This window comes from Carcharodon carcharias, chromosome 8 (assembly GCF_017639515.1).
Source record: "Carcharodon carcharias isolate sCarCar2 chromosome 8, sCarCar2.pri, whole genome shotgun sequence".
In the NCBI taxonomy this organism is placed as follows: Eukaryota; Metazoa; Chordata; class Chondrichthyes; order Lamniformes; family Lamnidae; genus Carcharodon; species Carcharodon carcharias.
In genome coordinates, this window is record NC_054474.1 from 174,505,865 (window position 1) to 174,526,014 (window position 20,150).

The 20,150-nt window shown below is 45.5% G+C and overlaps 1 protein-coding gene across 4 annotated transcripts in view; it reads right to left on the bottom strand.

Moving 5' to 3' along the window:
• The window catches only part of LOC121280726 (rab GTPase-activating protein 1), a 193,730-nt gene that overhangs the window by 167,570 nt on the left and 6,010 nt on the right, over positions 1–20,150 (bottom strand). The window contains exon 1 of one of the 4 annotated variants that reach the window (XM_041192850.1): positions 11,543–11,608. The exons of 2 other annotated variants lie outside the window; for them this stretch is intronic. The gene's annotated coding sequence lies outside the window, so the exon portion shown is untranslated. Of the gene's footprint in view, positions 1–11,542; positions 11,609–20,150 lie in introns of those variants that run through there. One more of the 4 variants, XM_041192853.1, reaches the window with a different exon arrangement.

Here is a 20,150-nt window from a genome sequence, read left to right on the forward strand (position 1 = left end):
ATACCTAACTAGCACTAAATCCCATTCATCCACCCACTACTTTGCTTGCTGACCTAGATTGGCTCCCAGCCTACTAAAGCCTTGACTTTTCGTTTCATATCCACGTATTCAAATCATGCACGGCCTCACCACTCCCTATTTCTGTAACTTCCCCAACCCCATAATCCTCCAAGAACTCTTGTTTCTTCAACTCTGGTCTTGTTTACTCCCCATTTCCTTTACCCTTTTCAGTCATCTAGACCCTAAGCTCTGAAATCTCCCCACTCAAAATGCTTCTCCTCCATCGCTCCGCTCCCTCTCTCCTTTAAAAAGTCTTGATGACACACCTGGTCACCTGTCCTATTTTTTATATACTCATTTGTGGGATGTGGGCATCATTGGCTAGGCCAGCATTTATTGCCCATCCCTAATTGCATTTAAGAGTCAACCACATTGCTGTGGGTCTGGAGTCACATGTAGGCCAGACCAGGTAAGGGTGGCAGATTTCCTTCCCTAAAGGATATTAGTGAACCAGATGGATTTTTTTTAAAACGACAATCAGCAATGGTTTTGTGGTCTTCATCGGGCTTTTAACTCCAGATTTTTATTGAATTCAAATTTCACCATCTGCTGTGGTGGGATTTGAACCTGGTCTCCACAGCATTACCCTGGGTCTCTGGATTATTGTCCAGTGACAATACCACTGCCTCCCTGTCAGACTCTGCTATTGTTCAATACCAATTTTTGCCTGATGTTTGGTCATGCAAAGTTCCCTAGGACATTTTATTACATTAAAGGCACTGTATAATTATAAGCTGCTGCTGTTTTAAAGGATTGCCTTCAAGTCATCCCAAGACAATCTTCATGACAAATGAATAATCAAGGATCATAAGGTTGTTGTTATGCAGCAACTTTAATGTTGGTGTAAAATTATTTCCAGTTTGAAGTGACAGTAAAATTGTACACCTATCGACAGTCATGTCCCAAACCAACAGTGAAGGGGAGAGAAGTAGTACATGCCCAGTTTCCTCATTAATCATTGTCATACCACATAGGTTCTAACACTGAGTCTAACACTGTGGCATCAGTTTAATAATACTGGTCATAATCCCTAAATTTTTGAACCGTAACACCCGGGAGAGAAACTGTGATCATAAATGTATGCGCACAGTGAAGAACTTAGGGACGGACAGTAAAATTTATTGGAGAGCATCACATGGTTGCACCCAATGCTTCAGCTACAGATCCAAGGTTATTAACTTTAGTACAAATGCTACTCTTCAGATATTATTTGTCACTTTTACTTATAGTTCTATTAACTGTAACTTCAGTCCTTTCTTTTATCTCTCCAATCACTCTCTCTGTGTCACAAGGTACAAGACAGAGTCATGTAGACTCAGGGAAATCCCAGGTTTGGCCCCTGTCTTAGGTAAAATTTGCCAGCAGTGATGTGAAATTGATGTACCAACTTCCAGGAAGCTATGAAAAAATCAGAATAGCTCAAGGTTCTTTTTTCAGATCACTATCCAACAACTTTGTTCAAAGGTACACAGTATGAAATAACATGAACAGGACTGATAATTGTTTGGTGGTACAGAAGTTGAATATCGCTGAAAAAAGACATTTTGTCGAAACTTTTTGTCTAGCACTCATCAGGACAATCACAAGAATACCAATGTCAGGGGAAGCCACAACAACTTTATACTGTATGAGGAAAATGTGCTGATTGGCTGGCAAGTGGATTCTGATTCTACATGGCAACGCCTTTACCAAAGTGCTGATATAATTGAATCTCAATTTTTCGAAGAAGTTATTCTGAAGAAATTCTAACCTCCAAGTCAGAAGGTTGTGGGTTAAAGTCCCATCCCAGAACGAGAACACAAAAATCTAGGTCAACATTATAGTGCAGTGTTGGGGGAGTGCTGCACTGTTGGACATGTTGCCTTTCAGATGGGATATTAAACTAAGGTTCTGTCCATTCTTTCATGTGGATGCAAAACATCCTATGGCATTATTTCAAAGAGCAGTAGGAGAGTTACCCCAGTGTCCTAGCTAACATTTATTCCTCAGACAGATTATATGGTAATTGTCTTACTGAGGTTTGTGGGAGCGTGTTGTTCTCAAATTGGCTGGTGAGTTTCTTACAACAGTGACTGCTCTTCGAAAATGCTTCATTGGCTATAGAGCACTTTGGGGGCATCCTGAAGTTGTGAAAGGCACTAAATGTGAGTCTTTATGATTGAAATAAAGAAAATGCAATAAATATTGCATTATTTTAAAAACCCATTTGATAGAACCAGCACAATTTTATTTCTGCAACTGAATTGCAACCTTATTTTCTTCCTTTTACTTGATAAAACATTTTGCTTTGCTTTAATTACTTTTGTCAAACATTGAAAAGATATTGAGACTGATTTAGATTTCAATCGCTTCGAAGATTAACAAATTTACAGATGGCCAATGTCATGTGCCTCTCTCAATGGAGCAAAGAGCAGAAAGTAAAGTGGTCCCTACAAAAAACTGCCAGAACAGGTAGTGTTGATATGGGTAACGTGTTGCATAATGACAGAATAAAAATCCCTGAAGTGTAATGTAAACATTAGTAAAAATACAAGAATGGTAAGACCCAAATCATTAACCTAACTCTTCCTCTCCACAGATGCTATCTGACCTGCTGCATGTTTCCAGCATTTTCCATTTTTATTTCAAACTTCTAGTATTTACAATATTTTGCATATACATCAGACCTGTTCACATTATTGTATTAGGGCAGTAGTACATGAGCATAACTTTTCTTGTGTCCTGATAGGAAATAGGTGAATTTTGCAGAGATAAAACAAGTGACCGTGATTTAGGGAGTTGACAGCTTACAAATGTGGCTACTGAAGGTTGTGAAGGAAGTGGGAGGCCTGCACTCCAGACCACACTATACTGTGGCTGTAAAAGCTTGCTAGCCAAATGAGCGAAAGCAGGCCAAATCCACTGTACCTGCTCATCAACACCCTATTAGCTTCAAGTACACAAAACAACTGCCTCTGATCCCTTCCTGTCTCCACGTAAAAGGGCAGCTTCAATCAGACATATGTATTAACTGAGGGCTTCAAATACATGATCTCCTTCACAAAATGTAAATACTTCGCAATTCAAATCATCTATGTTATCAAAGCCTTGGTCATTGCTTGCTTAACCCAGGGGCCCATCCAAAATTTCCATAACTCGCTAGGGCACTTGTCCAAACCACATTACCAGTTCTCAGTCAAGCAGCAGTTAGGGCTCAGGGCGCTACAACTGGCCCTGTACTCTGAAGCTAGTGTTCCTGTTTACTTACCCCTCCTGAGAAAGTCTGCATCAGGGGACAATGGGTGATAACAGTTAATAAAGCATTCAGTATCCTGGGTTTTAATAATAGGGGCATAGAGTACAAGAGCAGGGAGGATATGCTGAGCTTATATAAAACGAGAAGAGCCGGATAAAGGGCCAGTGATAGGTGGAGATAACCAAAGAATGTCACAGACAAAAGGACAAAGAGGTGTTGACGGTGGTGACATTAGCTAAGATATGTGCTAATGGTGACATTAAGGGTAGAAAGCAGGACGAGCAAGGTACAGATAGCCCTAGTGGGGGTGGGGTGCCCTTTTAGCCTTTTTTGATTCCTTCACCCACCCCCACTAGGGCTATCTGTACCTTGCTTGTCCTGCTTTCTACCCTTAATTAGCATATTCCTTTATATAATATCACCACCTTCTACACCTCTTTGTCCTTTTGTCTGTGACATCTTTTGGTCATCTCCATGTATCACTGGCCCTTTATCCAGCTCTTCTTGTCCCAACCACACCCCACCCCCCCACCCTCCCGCTTAAACCAGCTTATATTTCACCCCTTTTCTATTTTTCCTTAGTTCTGTTGAAGAGTCATGCGGACTCGAAACGTTAACTATGCTCCTCTCCACAGATGCTGCCAGATCAGCTGAGTTTTTCCAGGTATTTTTGTTTTGATATCAATTCGGGGTTTGATAGATATCAATAACAAATACACTTTAAAAAAGCACCAAGTACATTCGGTCAGATTATGCTCCTACAATCAGTTGAGATGCAAGAAAGAGGTCTCCGAGGATATGTTTAAAGTTAGCATTTGAGAAACCTGATAAATACATTAGCTTTAATGCCTAATAATCAGAGATAAAGAATGAACTTTGAACATCCCAAAGCACTTTACAGCCACTTATATAGAGTACCTATTGAAAAAGTGTCATTGTTGTACCCAGTTTGCACACGAACAGCAATGAGATTTAAATAATAACATTATTCATGCTGGTTGTGCAATAAGTATTGGCCAGGACACCAGGAAGAATTCCCTGGCTTTTCTTCAGAAAGTGCCATGGGGATCTTTTTCACCCACTTGAGGAGACAGGCGAGATCTAGATTTAATGTCTCATCCAAATGACAGCACCTCCAAGAATTCAATGCAGTAACGAGGGAGCATGGAAGTGTCGGCGTGAATTAGGTGAAGTCTTGAGAGTGGGACTTGAGCCAACAGCCTTCCGACTCCAAGGCAAGAGTTCTAACACTGAGCCATGGTTGTACACCTCAGTTTCAGCTGGCATAAATTAAGAAAGGTGATTATTTTTAATTAACACAACAGAAGAGAAAGTAGATTATGCATCAGAAGAGAAATGGGGAATATAAATAACCAGAGTTTTTAGAGAGAAAATATATACTGCCACTCTAAAGAATAAACATTAATTTACCCAACTGAGAAATCTACCAACCACAAAATTACACTTTCCAAAACTGTACTGTTTAACTGCCTTCAATATTGTTAATAATCTGACTTTATGCATTATTGCAAAGTGCACTAACCAGTTCTGCATGCTGAATTTCCACAAGCATCCAACACTTTACAAGAAACAAATTTTATCAACTAAGCTATTTTCTTTATCCTTGTGACAAGTACTCGTCAGCTGTACAAGCCACATTTCTTTTTAATTTAGTTAAATTTTAAATGTTATTTTTCTCTGCTCCATAATTGAAACACCACTTCACCTGAACAGCATTAGGTCAGCTACTGAAGGTATTTTCAATAGAAACCTGCACCCAGTTAATACCATAGTCAGGAGGCTCATCTGCTGATTTTCCATCTTTCAATCTAAACTATTGTGAAGCTGATGGCCTCTCTTTGGTAATTCCTTCAACAGAGCAACTTGAGACCAGAGATTCCTGTGTGATAACTGAGGTAAACTTGTATGTTTCCAAATTACAAAGTGGCACGTTGGAACATTAAAATGCTGCACTGTCAGATCACACCTCTAAGCAATTTTACCTCTTAAATAAGTGGTTTCACGTTAAAATCAAATGACCCTCATCCTGCTAAAAGTACAATTCATATCATAAGCAAGGAGCAGACACTGAACAGATATCAATGTCTGATTCAGCTCCCCAAAAAATTAAGAAACTATTAATACTTTACAATTATCTGATGCAATCCATGTCCAAATGCAGCAAGACCTGGACAATATCCAGGCTTTAATATAAAAGCAAAAAACTGCGGATGCTGGAAATCCAAAATAAAAACAAAAGTACCTGGAAAAACTCAGCTGGTCTGCTACTTGTCCCACGCCCCCTTAAACCAGCTTATATTGCACCTCTCTTCTATTTTTACTTAGTTCTGTTGAAGGGTCATTCGGACTCGAAACGTTAACTGTGTTCCTCTCCGCCGATGCTGCCAGACCTGCTGAGTTTTTCCAAGTATTTTGTTTTTGTTTTGAATATCCAGGCTTTGGCTGACAAGTGGCAAGTAACATTCACGACGCACCGTGCCAGGCAATGACCATTTCTAATAAGAGAATCTAACCATCGCCCCTTGATGGTCAATGGCATTACCATCACTGAATCCCCACTATCAACATCCTGGGAGTTACCATCAACCAGAAACTGAACTGGACTGGCCATATTAATACTGTGGCTACAAGAGCAGGTCAGAGGCTCGGAATCATGCGATGAGTAACTCACCTCCTAACTCCACAAAGTCTGTCCACCATCTACAAGGCACAAGTCAAGAGAGTGATGGAGTACTCTCCACTTGCCTGGATGAGTGCAGCTCCCACAACACTCAAGAAGCTTGACACCGTCCAGGACAAAGCAACCCGCTTGATTGGCACCACATCCACAAACATTAACTCCCTCCCTCCACCACCGATGCATAGTAGCAGCAGGTGTATCATCTACATGATGCACTGGAGGAATTCACCAAGGCTCCTTCGACAGCACCTTCCAAACCCATGACCACCACCATCTAGAAGGACAAGGGCTGCAGATAAATGGGAACACCGACAGCTAGAAGCTCCCCTCCAAGTCACTCACCATCCTGACTTGGAAATATATTGCCATTCCTTCACTGTCGCTGGGTCAAAATCCTGGAGCTCCCTTCCAAACAGCACGGTGGGTGTACCTACACCACATGGACTGCAGCAGTTCAAGAAAACAGCTCACCACCATCTTCTCAAGGGCAACACTAGGGATGGGCAATAAGTGCTGGCCCAGCCAGTGAAGCCCACATCACATGAATGAAGAAAAAACAAAAAAAATCTATTCATTGTTGATTCATTTTGAATTATTTAACATCAACCTATGGCTAATTCTCCTGATTTTGTTGTAAGCCAGAGCCAAACTGGCAAATTCCAATAAGAATTATAACTGTGTTGCAGAAACAGTATCTAATTCGTGGCTCATGTTAATATTTTCGATGTCCTGTTTAGTTCTGGAAAGATTATTGTTCTAAAGTTAAGGTAATTAAAACGCTGAGCTTTAGTGATTGTCAGAACACTTAAAGAAATGGCAGTTCAGAAGGCTACCCAGCTTTATTCATAATAGTCAGAAAAGAGTTAGAACTATAAAACAGCAGATGAGCTTACTTAGCTGGAGAAACTGTAAATCGGGAATAATTAGTTTGAAGTTCAGTCTGAGATAGCCCAGAGCGGGCTACATTGCCATGGAGATGGGTGGAGCGTGGAAAGGCTCCACGGTTTGAATTTATCTAGGTGTTTACTGGGAGAGGTTTTTAGTTGCAGTTTAACTTCATGTGGTTTTCAGTTCACAGAGAAGTTAGCCAAAATAAATGACAGTTAGCAGACCTGCCCAGTAAGCCAAGTAAAACTAGCTTCATTACTGACCACATGGAAGGCAGGTGAGTCTTAATCTCAGTGCGAATCTTGTGATAAACAGAAGTCGGAAGCTTGCCTAGTTTGAAGCTAGTGGACGAATCTACAGTAGGCCTCACAGTCTTATTGCAAAAGTAACCAGCAGATTAGCTTGGAAGTATTAGCAAAGTAAACAGAACAAGGGACAGAGGCCTCCACAGTCAAGAAAGGGTAAATGAAAGTTTTTCCTCTGAGAATAGCCAGAAGCTGAGGAGAAATCACCACAGGACTGTGGCATACTTATGGGTGGTCTCTACAGGAGTAAATAACTTTAATATTGATAGGTCTCATAAGAGAATTCTTGGGGGAAGTAGGAAGTAAACCTGAGCGCATAACATATATAGTTATAAACCATATTGTTAAGTTAATAGCAGTTGTTTTGTTTAATTCTTTTATATACAATAGTTGTTTTGTTAAAAAAAGTGACATCTTGTGGCGTAGTTCTATTGGTTAAAACAAGGTATTCGGATTTCTTTTCAAATGTTTACAGTGCCTAACCAGATCGTAACTGGCAAAAGAAATTAAATACACCCAAAATACACATCCGAAAATACATGCCAAATTTCAGTGGCTTCTGGCATGTAGACTGCGTATGTACACATGACTTCAAAAGCAATTCGGAATTAAGAACTGCCATGTTATACATAGAATTCACCTGAGTAAACATTTCTCCTCCATTTGCATTAAACGTATTACAGATGCACCTCTCGATTTCTGATTTTTTATTTAAGTGATGTATCTGTAAAAACTGATCTCCCAATGGAGGGGAAAAAGGTTTCAATTTCCCATACTCTTTTACCAAACATCAGGTCTCGGGATACACACCTAAAGCATCCATAATGTCAGGACCTTGACAATGATTTAAGCTGTTTTGTTAACAAGCTGGATACACTGCATACAATGATCATGCAATCTGTGCTACAAATGGAATTGTAAATCTAAATTACAGAATTAAATACCAGTCAGATTTTAAAGATGCGTTTCATGTTACAATGGTGATGTAGTACTTTAAGCACTGAAGCCCAGAAAAATTTTGCCTCTTAACGGTGTAATAACCTTGCTTGCCATTACTTTAAATATCCCTTTTCACTTTCTTACTTGCATTCTTAAATGATGTTCATAATAAAAAACAATTTCTCCAAATTTAACCTGGCTTATTGGGCCCCCGCATTGATCCTTCTGTTTATGATGCAAAAAGGAAAGCTTTAAAAAGCAATCCTGGAAAAAATACAAGTACTGAAATTGATAATAAAAGCAGACTTTTATAAAAGGTCCTTAACTAATCACACAAAAAAAACTAGATAGACCAACAACCCATAGCTCCTAGCAATAAATCAATAGCTGCCACAAAGAAAATTTCTATCAATATTACAACAATTTTCAATACCAGCTGTTTATCTCCCACCTTATAAAAAAGGCAACCAACAGAGCTAAATCAGGGAGCACCTCAGATGCTCTACCCACTCAGTCTATTTTGGGCACAGGTTGAAAATCTTAGCCGATATGTTTATCATCCTGTGCAAAATACCTGGTTTTAGGCATTTTCCTTAGGCTTGGTAAAACATAATCTAAGTTCTGAGAAGTATAAACAATATTTAGGTATTAAATAAGATTTAAATTATTAGGTTTTGTTCAAAGATACAGAAATGTAAACAATGTACACGAGAGCAATGTGATTTTAATTTCTCCAGAACATTCAGTTGTTAGTTTTCCAGTTACCAAAGAATTTTACAAAAACAACTCAAAGAGTTATATCCTCTTGCAGTATATTTTGTTGCTAATCCAAACTGTTTTGTACATAAGCTTAATTCAACAACTGATGGCTTTAACCAGGAAGACTACACCCTCAGATTGCTAATGGTGATACCTCACACTGTGCATATAAAGCTATGATATCCTATCATTCAGCATTCTCGGGTAGAATGAAATGTGCCCTTTAACTGTGCTCACTAATTTAAGCTATAATGTTTAATTTCTTGCACTGTTATTCCAAATCATGGAACAACAACACTAAGCTTTTAGCATACAGTGGGTCTTAAACAATCTGAAAACTGAGATCCAAATACTGACCCCTTACATCATTGCTAGCCAATGGAAAAGAATCATGAAAACAAAACAGAGATGCGGAACAGAACAAAAAAAAAATAGACCCTGAAAAATCAGGACGAAACATCTGTAAAGCCAGCAGTCAACAAAGACAGCAAGACATTGAATTAGCAAGCGAACCAAATCAATTCCTCGCTGAAATATACATGTCCTGCCCATAAGAGGCAGGCAGTAGAGCAAGCTGGGAGCTGTAGTCCTGTTTAATCCGCACATTCATAACCATTGCTGAAACTTGCCCAGGATTGGACTTGATTAAATCGGCTAGAATAAAAGAAAAATCACCCTGACTTGTGCACACAGCCACAAAAAAAAGCAAAGCATTGAGCATCTTAAATTTATCCATGCAATTGTTTTAAATGCTACAGTCATTCAATCATTGAAGATTTTCAAAAAGGTAAAGTTATAATAGTGGTGAGATATCACTTTTCCCTGAGAACACTGAGGAGAGGCCAAAGGGCGGAGGGCACAGGGAGGGGGAGGGGGGGAGGGCACGGTGAGGGGTTGATAATAAAAGTAGGGAGGTTACATTTCAGTTAGAGAGAGCACAAGTGAGACCACATCTGGAGTACGGTACCAGTCCAGTATTGGTCTCCTTATGTAAGGAAGGATATAAATGCATTAGAAGCAGTTCAAAGGAGGTTTACTAGACTAATACAGGCAAAGCCTATGAGGAAAGGCTGGACAAGTTAGGCTTGTATTGACCGGAATCTAGAAGAGGAAGAGGCGACTTAATTAAAACCATTAAGATCCTGAAGGGTCTTGATAGGGTGTATACGGAGAGGATGTTTCCTTTTGTGGGAGAATGAGAAGTACGCCGTCGCTCATTTAAGACAGAAATTAGGAGAATTTTTTTCTTTGAGGGTCGTGAGTCAGTGGAACTCTGTTACCCAAAGGGCAGTGGAAGCAGAGGGCACGGGAGGGGCAGGGGCTGAGGAGGGAGCACAGGCAAAGTCGGGAGGACGGGGTCCACGGGCAGCGCGAGGTTCATGGGTGGCAAGGTCGTGTGCACGGGGGGGGGGGGGGGGGGGGAGGGGGTTACGGGCAGCGGGGGGAGGTGAGGGGAGGGGGGTCATGGGCGGCAGGGGGAGGGGGATCACGAGCGGCAAGGGGGTCACGGGTGGCAAGGGGAGGGGAGGGGGTCACGGGTGGCAAGGGGGTCACGGGTGGCAAGGGGGTCACGGGTGGCGGGGGAGGGGGTCACGGGCGGCAAGGGGGTCACGGGTGGCAAGGGGAGGGGAGGGGGTCACGGGTGGCAAGGGGGTCACGGGTGGCGGGGGAGGGGGTCACGGGTGGTGGGGGAGGGGGTCACGGGCGGCAAGGGGGTCACGGGTGGCGGGGGAGGGGGTCACGGGCGGCAAGGGGGTCACGGGTGGCGGGGGCGGGGGAGGATGGGGGTCACGGGCGGAGGTCGCGGGGAGGGGGATCACGTGCGGAGGAGGGTCGCGGGGTGGAGGGGATCACGTGCGGGGGGGGGGAGGATGGGGTCAGGGGCGGAGGTCGCGGGGAGGGGGTCACGTGCGGGGGGGGGTCGCGGGGTGGAGGGGGTCACGTGCGGGGGGGGAGGATGGGGTCAGGGGCGGAGGTCGCGGGGAGGGGGTCACGTGCGGGAGGGGTCGCGGGGTGGAGGGGGTCACGTGTGGGGGGGAGGATTGGGGTCACGGGCGGAGGTGTCGGGGGAGGGGGTCACGTGCGGGGGGGGTCGCGGGGTGGAGGGGGGTCACGTGTGGGGGGGAGGATTGGGGTCACGGGCGGAGGTGTCGGGGGAGGGGGTCACGTGCGGGGGGGGTCGCGGGGTGGAGGGGGTCACGTGTGGGGGGGAGGATTGGGGTCACGGGCGGAGGTCTCGGGGGAGGGGGGTCACCGGGGGGGGGGGGTGGGAGTTTGCTCTCGAGTTACCATTGCAGAGAGAGAGAGACATGCGCAGTGCTGGGGCGGGGGTGTTGTTGTCGGGTAACCCGGACTGTGACCCTCCCCCCTCCCCCGCACCACCACCACCCCCCCCCCCCCCCCCCCCCCCGCAGCAGCACCGGGGAGACGGAGGAACCCACTCCCCGCCCCTCAGCATCGCCGAGCCCCCGGTGCGAGGCTGGGCGGTGCGGAGCAGCCGGGGCCTCGCCTCGCTCCGCCTGAGCGAATAAAGGGCCAGAACAGGAGCGGCCTGTGCTCGGGGTTGCGCCCTCCTCCCGTCCCGCTGCAGGGCCTCGGTTTTCGGGCTCCGGCTTCGCGGTGGAAAAAGTAAACAAGCGGCGGAGCCTCGCTTACCCGCTGCAGCTTCCCAGCGACGTCATTCGCACCCTCGCGGCTCCCGGGACAGTGCGCATGCGCCCCCACCAAACCCGCCCCGCCCGCAGTGCGCATGCGCCTGAGCACTGCTTAAATTTAAAGGTACAGGTGCTTGCTCTGATTTGGACTTAAAGGGACCCTGGCCCTGCTTTCCACTTGTACAAATGGGGCGCTTGGGCATGGAAAGCAGGAGCCGGCAGACTGTAACATTGTTTTATGGAAGATGCATACATTTTACTGATCTACTTTAAAATAGCTGCTTCCAACATTAGATTCTTCCAAAATCCATTTCAACTCTCCAGTTTACTCTCTGGAGAGTTAAGATGTATTTTTGGAAGAACTCTTAAAGATTGTGCAAGAAAAGTCACCAGAGTCTCTGAACGATATGAGATATAACATGAGATATAACAAGATAAAATAACAAGTGGAGCGGATACCTCTGCCATGGTGTGCTAACTCAATATTATTACAATTACACAGCACTTCCTTGTGGATTTTCTTTCCTTGGTTAGCTACAAAGCTGAAAAATATATTTTTTTTATTGAGAACTTCAATCTCACTGAGGAGCCTTAAAACAATCCACATCAAACAACCTGCTCTGGAAATTCGGCTCACACTTTTGACAGCTGTGACAAATTTCACCACAACAGCTGAGATGATCCACAACATTCTAAAACAATCCACAACATTCTAAAAAAGTCAATTCGCCCGATCTCCCAATGTTAAGGGCTCTTTTATAAAAATTCCATGATCCGAATCCGGATTTGCGCCTTCATCAAAAACGAATCAGATTTTCCTTGGACCATACCCTATCTGTGCACTAGTTTTTGAGATAAATTGTTTAAAAACCACAGACAAAAACATTATCTCTGCCATTTTCAGTGGTGGAGGTAATTAAACATCCATCCCCCATAAATCCACCATGCAGCATACCTGGAAAGAGCTAAGTCCACAGGTATAGTCACAGGCCCATGCTAGCCCTGTCCTGAATGGTACCTGCAGACATCCTGGGAATTTAAAAACAATATTGAGGGGAGTCAGCATATAGAAATCTTTGCCGCGAACTATTAGTGAAGCAGAGCACATAAATTTTTTTTTTCTAAGAAAGGAATTTGTTGCCAACTTGCGAATATTAAAAGCTGAGAGAAATAAGAATTTGAAATCATGGAAAGCTGCTTCAGGACCATAGTCTAAAAGAGGATGGAAAAGAAAAACTGGTGTCAGGGGGACTAGTTCAATGAGGGAAAGAGGGGGACATAGGGAAACAAATAGAGCAGGAATTGAGAGGAGAGAAACTGGAGATCAAAAAGGAAGGAAAAATAAGGGATAAGAGGAGAAACCGGCAGAGGAGTAAACTAGGGCTGCAGAAGGGAGAAATGTGAAATGCCAGGAGGAAAAGTGGCACAAAGAGGAATTGGGAAAAGGAAAGAGAAGATAAGAAGAAAAGGAGATAATAAATTACATTATGTAATTTTCATCACTTCTACACTGATTAAACTTGGTCATATAAAATTATGCATTTTCCAAAAAGTGCATCACATTATTTAGCTTTATAAGACTACTAAAATATGGACAATTTGTTTGTGTAATGTAAAATCATGAAAAATTAACAAATAGATGATTGTCCTACTGTGAAATGTACAAAGTCAGGGTCTAATTTCCTGAATGGTTCTTTTGTCTAGCAGCATGGTGCACGATTCTATGGGAGAGCTGACATGTTTCAAAGCATTTCTTTATGAGCTATTACCAGATAGATGAAAGGAAACAGGCAATTTGACTCTGAAAGAGTGGACACAAACATATGGTAAAAATCACATTCCTAAAATTAGCACAGGACTTCACAAGTGGCACAGTACCATGCATAATTTCTTAACAGGAACTGAAAATGTTTCTACAAAATAATGCCTGTAATGAATCTTTCAATGTGCTTTGGTGAAGAATAAAAGAATCTAAAGTACTTAACTGGCATATCATGTTGGTGTTCTAGTGGTTTGCGATGCACAACCGTCAGATCACATTAACACCCAGGTTCCAATTCTGGCATGTTCCTAATTTTGGGCAGGTTGTCAAATTCAGACACAAAAACAGATGCAAGGCATTGAGGGGAGAAGAGAGGGACAGCAACAGAGCAAGTACACATCTTCTGGTTGTTACTCACTGTACAGGGAACAGATTCTTTGCGATTCCAACTCAACCCAATGAGTTAAAAATAAAAACAAAAAAACTGCGGATGCTGGAAATCCAAAACAAAAACAGAAACAGAAATACCTAGAAAAACTCAGCAGGTCTGGCAGCATCGGTGGAGAACAGTCCTCAAGAACTCGAAATGTCAGCTGTGCTCTTCTCCGTCGATGCTGCCAGACCTGCTGAGTTTTTCCAGGTATTTCTGTTTCAACCCAATGAGTGTTCATCTAAGATCACCTAAACTAAATCATTCTCTGATTATCATCAGTTTTGTCCTATTCCCTAGGCAGTACAGAATAGTAAATTCATGGAAATGTAGGACATTTACAGCACAGAAGGAGGAGGCTATTTGGCCCATTGGATCTGTGCTGGCCAAAAAAGTCTAGAAAATATTTGAGAAATACAGGGCAAAATTTTGACCTTGCCATCAAGCGGGAATCCAACCACCAATACTTCCAAGCACGATAGTTCCTTGAAAATTTTGCTGTGTTAAGTTTGGCTCAGTGCTGTGAACTGGGCCTAAGCCTGCGGAAAGGCTCCGGAGAAGTTTCGGGGAGGGAGGGTGGGGGGGCTAGAGCTCTCTTGGTGCTTGGATCGAGGCCCGACTGTGCTTTCACACTGGCAGGCCAATTAAGGCCCGCTCAGCGTGAACCAATGTTCGTCACTGGCCGGGAAGGGCTGAGCAGGGGCAGGGGGCTTTGTTGGCCGCTGGGTCCAATGGCGACCTGACAGCCTGTTTAAAAACGGCCCAGGCAGCCCCAGAAAGGCTCTCCAGGAAGGATGTCTGTCTGCCGTTGCAAGGATGGAGTTGGGTGCGGCAGCAAACGCCAGGTGTGAGGGCAGGTCAGGTGGGCACTCGGCGACACCCGCCCCCCCTGTTTTTCCGACGAGTGCCTCGCTGTCCTCCTGGAGGAGGTGGCTGCCAGAAAGGACACCCTTGTCCCCAGAGATGGGGAGGAGGAGGCCACCGCACCTCACAAAGGCTGCATGGGGGGGGGGGGGGGGTGCCAGCAGCCCAGGTGAGCAGCCACAACGTGGTGCGGTGTACCTGGGTGCAGTGCCAGAAGCACTTCCATGACCTGCTGCCCTCAGGAAGGGCGAGGACCATGTTGGCATGGGTCAGTGTGTTCACAGAATCACAGATTGCAGAAGAGGCCCTTCGGCCCATCGAGTCTGCACCGACATGTGAGAAACACCTGATCTACCTACCAAATCCCATTAACCAGCACTTGGCCCATAGCCTTGAATGTTATGATGTGCCAAGAGCTCATCCAGGTACTTTTTAAAGGATGTGAGGCAACCCACCTCCACCACCCTCCCAGGCAGCGCCTCCCATTACTTTCGGCTGGCCGTCCCCACGTGGGGCTCAGGGGTGTTAGAGCCAACTGTCAATCACACTGGCGCTAGCCAAGGGGCTGAGTCCTAGCTGCTTTGACTGAGTGCCTTCTGGCTCAGGGCCACAACATGGATGTGCTCTGTGAGGTGCTTCTCAGTTGGGGTTGGCCAGGCTGCAATGACGCTGCATATACTGAGTGGACTAATCAATGCTCCTCCGTCCTTTCAGGAGAAGACATCCCACAACAACATTGAGAGGTTGCAGACTGGCGGAGGACCCCCATACCTCCTCATCCTCTCCCTTGGAGCACGAGAGGCACTATGCAGCTCGGTCAAGTGGCCGCAGTGAAGCTGGGGTGCTAGACAAAGGTAAGAGTGCAGCACACTGAGGTGAGAATTTTGGCTTGTGCAACCATTCTAGTGTAGTCTCTTCATTGATGAGAGACTCGAACTTGGAGTCCCCATTGATCATTGAAAGACGAGGGCACCATGATGCAGATCTCCATTGTGTCACCAGGGTGCCTGGCATGCACAGTGACAGTGTGATGACTTTAACTAATGACATGTCCTTCTTTTTATGTTCACCAGCAGGCGTTCACTCTCTGGAACCTGAAGGGCCACTCTGACCATGGAGGACCACCATGCTCCCCAAGAACCTGCTCTCTGAACCAGGCACCAGCACAGATACCAGGTGGGCATTAGTTTGGCGACTAGAATCTCAGTGCACATTGGTGAGGGCACTTCACACTCACTTGAGGAGCAGGTGGAGGCAGAGAGTGCCCAGAGTGCTGGCAGTCAGAGGACTGCTGGGGACCAGGATGGTGCTCAGTCAAATGCTGATGGTGGGCCTCTGGAGTTGTCCATTAGGCAGCAGATGCTGGACGTCCTGTGAGAAGTGCAGGAGGATCTGGCGGAGGTCCAAGAGAGTACGCATGCCATGGTCTCCATTGTGGAAGAGTCCCTGCGGAGCAGGAGCACTGCGTTGACCCTCATGGCCGAGCGCACTGCCTCCTCCATTGAGAGAGTGGTGACTCTCATGGAGAGACAGCTCCAGGAACAGAGTCAAGGGTTCCTGGGGTTGCGCTTGGACCTGCAAGTTTTCACACAGGCACTGGCCTCAGTTGGTCAGTGTCCATGTGTGAGATGGAAGGGGCACCCAGTATCCCAGCTGGTGTCCATCCATTGGTGAGCAGGGAGGTCCACAGTGACTTCTTGTTGGCGGACAAACTGCTTGTCGTCTCTGCGGACTCCTCTCAGGGTGCTCTGGATGACGGCAGCAGCTCCTCCGCCCCTCTGCCAGTGACCATGACATCTGATGAGACTGTGATTACTGGGGAGATGCCAGCCATGGCACTGGCTGCTCCCTCCCAGGCGGGACCAGCACGGTCTCCACTGGCCAGAGGACGACTGCCAAGGTCATCAAGGCCAACAGGACAGCAGACTGCCTCCAATGCCAGTGCCTGTGAGGGGGGAAGCACCAAGACATAGCACCCATAAACCTAAGTTTAAAGCACCTTAAGCACAAGAGGGACTGGTCATGGGTGATCTTTTGTTCCCTTATTTTGTTCTTTGTTTTTTAATAGTGTGACTACCAACACTAGTTTTTTTGGTTCAACAGTACGTATGTGAGTTCTAACATTAAATTACATTTGCTTTTGTGCTATTGGCCTGAGAATGCTTCATTTATTTTGTAGACCAGTATGTAATGCTGGACGTGGGTGGCTCGAAAATTTATTGCATGGGCACCGAGTGTATCTTGGGGGCCAAAGGAAGGTTTATCCTGTGATCCAGGTTGGAGGCGGCAGCCCGGGCATGAGGTGGGAGCTCTTATTTGGCAGCCTAACTGGAGGAGCGTTGGATCAAGGTGTCCCTGTCTCCCTGGAGGTTACCGAGGTCTGGCTCCACACCCTCACAGTGTTCTCCTCACCCTCAGTGTTCTCCTCACCATGTTCCTCTTCGATCTCACTACTGGGTTCATCCTCTGTGGCCTGTGCAGCTGTGTCAACATCCTCTTCCTCCAGTGGGTCCCCCCTTGCCAGTGCCAGATTGTGGAGAGTGCAGCATGCAACCACTATCAGTGACACCTGCTCTGGGGAGTACTGGAGTGCTCCCCCTGAATGGCCCAGGCATCGGAAGCAAATCTTGAGAAGACCTATGGATCTTTCTATCACCGCCTTTGTGGAGGCGTGGCTCCTGTTGTACCACTGCTCAGCCTCTGTTCTTGGATAGTGGAGAAATGTCACCTTCTGAGGGGATAGCTCTGGTCACCCAGCAGCCATCCATCCAGCCGGGCTGGAGCACTGAAGAGCCCCGGCACCTGGGAGTGTCTCAGGATGTATGTGTCATGGGAGCTGCCTGGGTACCTTGCACAGACTTGTAGAATCAGCATCCTGCGATCACACCCTTTCTGCACATTCATGGAGTGGAAGCCCTTCCTGTTGACGAAGGCACTGGGCTCACCTGCTGACGCCTTGATGGCCGCATATGTCCAAACCTGCCTGAACAGAGCTTCTGTCACCAGCTTGACACAGCTATGGACAGCTGCTTGGGAGACTCCACACAGATCCCCCACTGAGCACTGGAAAGAGCCAGAGACATAGAAGTTGAGGGCCACTGTGACCTTCAGAGCCACTGGCATGGGGTGTCCACCCACAGAGTTGGAGCTGATCTCAGGCCCAATCATCTCAGATGGAGGTCACTGTCTCCCTTGAGAGATGGAGCCTCTTTTGACATTGCACCTCAGACATAGAGGTAGCTGCATCGCTGCCTGTAAACCCTGGCAGCAGGAGAGTGGCATCTTCTGCGGCCCCTTCCATCTTGGACTTCCTGCTGGCCCTGCGCCCCTTGTGCCTGTGCCTATCTTCCCACAGGAACCTCCCCTTAAACCTGCATAAGGACACCTGACCTCCTCTCCCTTCTGCCCCTCTCTTCCTCCTTAGAGTAGATGCCTCCAGCAGAGACCACAATCCCCATTACCAGGGTAAGGGAAGGCTGTCTGATACCAGGAAGGGCCCACACGGTCCGAATCCTCAGGGGGCCTGGAAGGCAACAATAAATCCAGAAACGAAGCCTGGAAATGCTAATAATGAAGCCCCGATCAGAGATTAAGCAGCCAAGTCTCAATAAGCCACCAGCAGCAAGTTATCTCCAAAACTCCTCACTACTCACATTGACAATGCTCTTCTTATCCCACCCGCAGATGAGGTTTTGCAAATTGTGGCCTGTTTTGCCCGTGTGACAAGTGAAAAATCACACGGGCAACGTTAAATCACCATCAGTTGGGTTGCTAAGGGCCTCAATTGGCCTGTTAATTAATAGCGGGCGTGGCTCCGACTCCCACGTGCACCCACCAAGCAAAATATTGCGCGACATCATCCTGCGTCATTTTAGGCTTGAGCAGGTCGGGCACGCGCCCACCCGCTCAGTGAAACATTCTCCCCACGGTTACATCTTGATAAGCAAATTGCTATGGTGCAGAAGCAAATTTTTGACTTGTGATGGATTTCTTTAGTTTGCCTACAGTGCATAAGGAGTTAAAAAAAACTTGCTTGGGTTGGGGGGTGGGGTTGGAGGAATAGGGGGTTGGTGGGGGAGGGTTGGGGTGAAAGAAAGATGATGTCATAGTGGTAATGTCACTGAGCTAGTAATCCAGAGGTCCAGACTAATGCTCCAGGGACATGGGTTCAAATCCCACCAGAGCAGCTGGGGGAATTTAAATTCAAGTAATAGATCAAATCTCAGTAGTGGGAACCATGATAACTATCATCAAATGTCCTAAAGAGCGATCTGGCTCACTTATGTCCTTTAGCTGAGGAAACCTGCCACCTTACCTGGCCCACATGTGACTACAGACCCAGAGCAGTGTGGTTGACTCTTGACTCTCCTCTGAAATGTTCAGTTCAAGGGCAAGTTCAGGATGAACAACAGATGCTGGCTGTGTCAGTGATGCTCACCTTCCATGAAACAGTAAAGAAAATAAAAGACTGGTGAAATTGGGGCTGTTCCCCTTCAGAAAAGAGAAGGTTGAGAGGAGAATGGATAGAGCTGTTCAAAATCAAGAGAGGTCTAGACAGGGTAAAAAGAGAAAGAATCTCTTCCCATTGGAGGAAGGTTCAAGAGCCTGACATAAGGTGATTGGCAAAAGAACACAAGGAAAACCTTTTTTTAAAAAAAATTGCAGCAAGTGGTTAGGATCTGGAGTGCATTGTCTGAGAGTATTGTGGAGGCAGATTCAACTGTGGCTTTCAAAAAGGAATTGGATAATTATTCAAAGAGAAAGAAACATTGCAGAACTACAGAGCAGGGGAGTGAGGTTAGCTGAATGGCTCTTGTAGAAAGCCAGCACAAATAGGAAGGACTGAATGAACACGCTGTCTGTGGTGTAACTATTCTATGATTCTAATATTATTTGACAGATTTGGCAGTCAAATCCTAAAACAAGCCTGCATTCAGTCTCTTAGGCTCCTCTCTCCTATCTCGGAAGCTTTGTGTTATTTGAGCAGCGGTGAGTTTTCCCAGTGTCCTGACCAGCAATTTTCACTCAACTACTAAAAGGCAACTTGAATGCTACTTGTCGGATCTTCTATGTGTAAGGTGGTTTGCTGACATGACAATGTCAACATGTCAAAGTAATCAATTGTTTGCGAAGGGCATTGAGGGTTTCTGAGGAACATGATAATGCATAATATAAACCCAGGCCTTTCCTTATTTAATTACCCTTTTAAGAGAATCCAGGTTGCAATTCTGTGAAGGCTCAAGGTAGCTAGAATAATCCGAAAAAGGGATCTCTCTTCATTTCCCAGGCACACTATGAATCTCACCTAGATATCAGGATAAATGAAAAAGCTGTCTAGACCTCTCGGTTAGAGCTCATCCATGATAATAAGTGTGAAGCATCAATGACAAAAATAACTAGAGAAAGGAAAAAAATTGTAAAAAAACAAAAAAAAATACAACATATGAAATAGTGTCTGATTTTGCAATACGAATAAATGATGCTAACAGCAAGTTGGATAAGTTGGGACAGCAACTACTAAGGGCAAGATTTTTGACCCCATTATGGAGATGG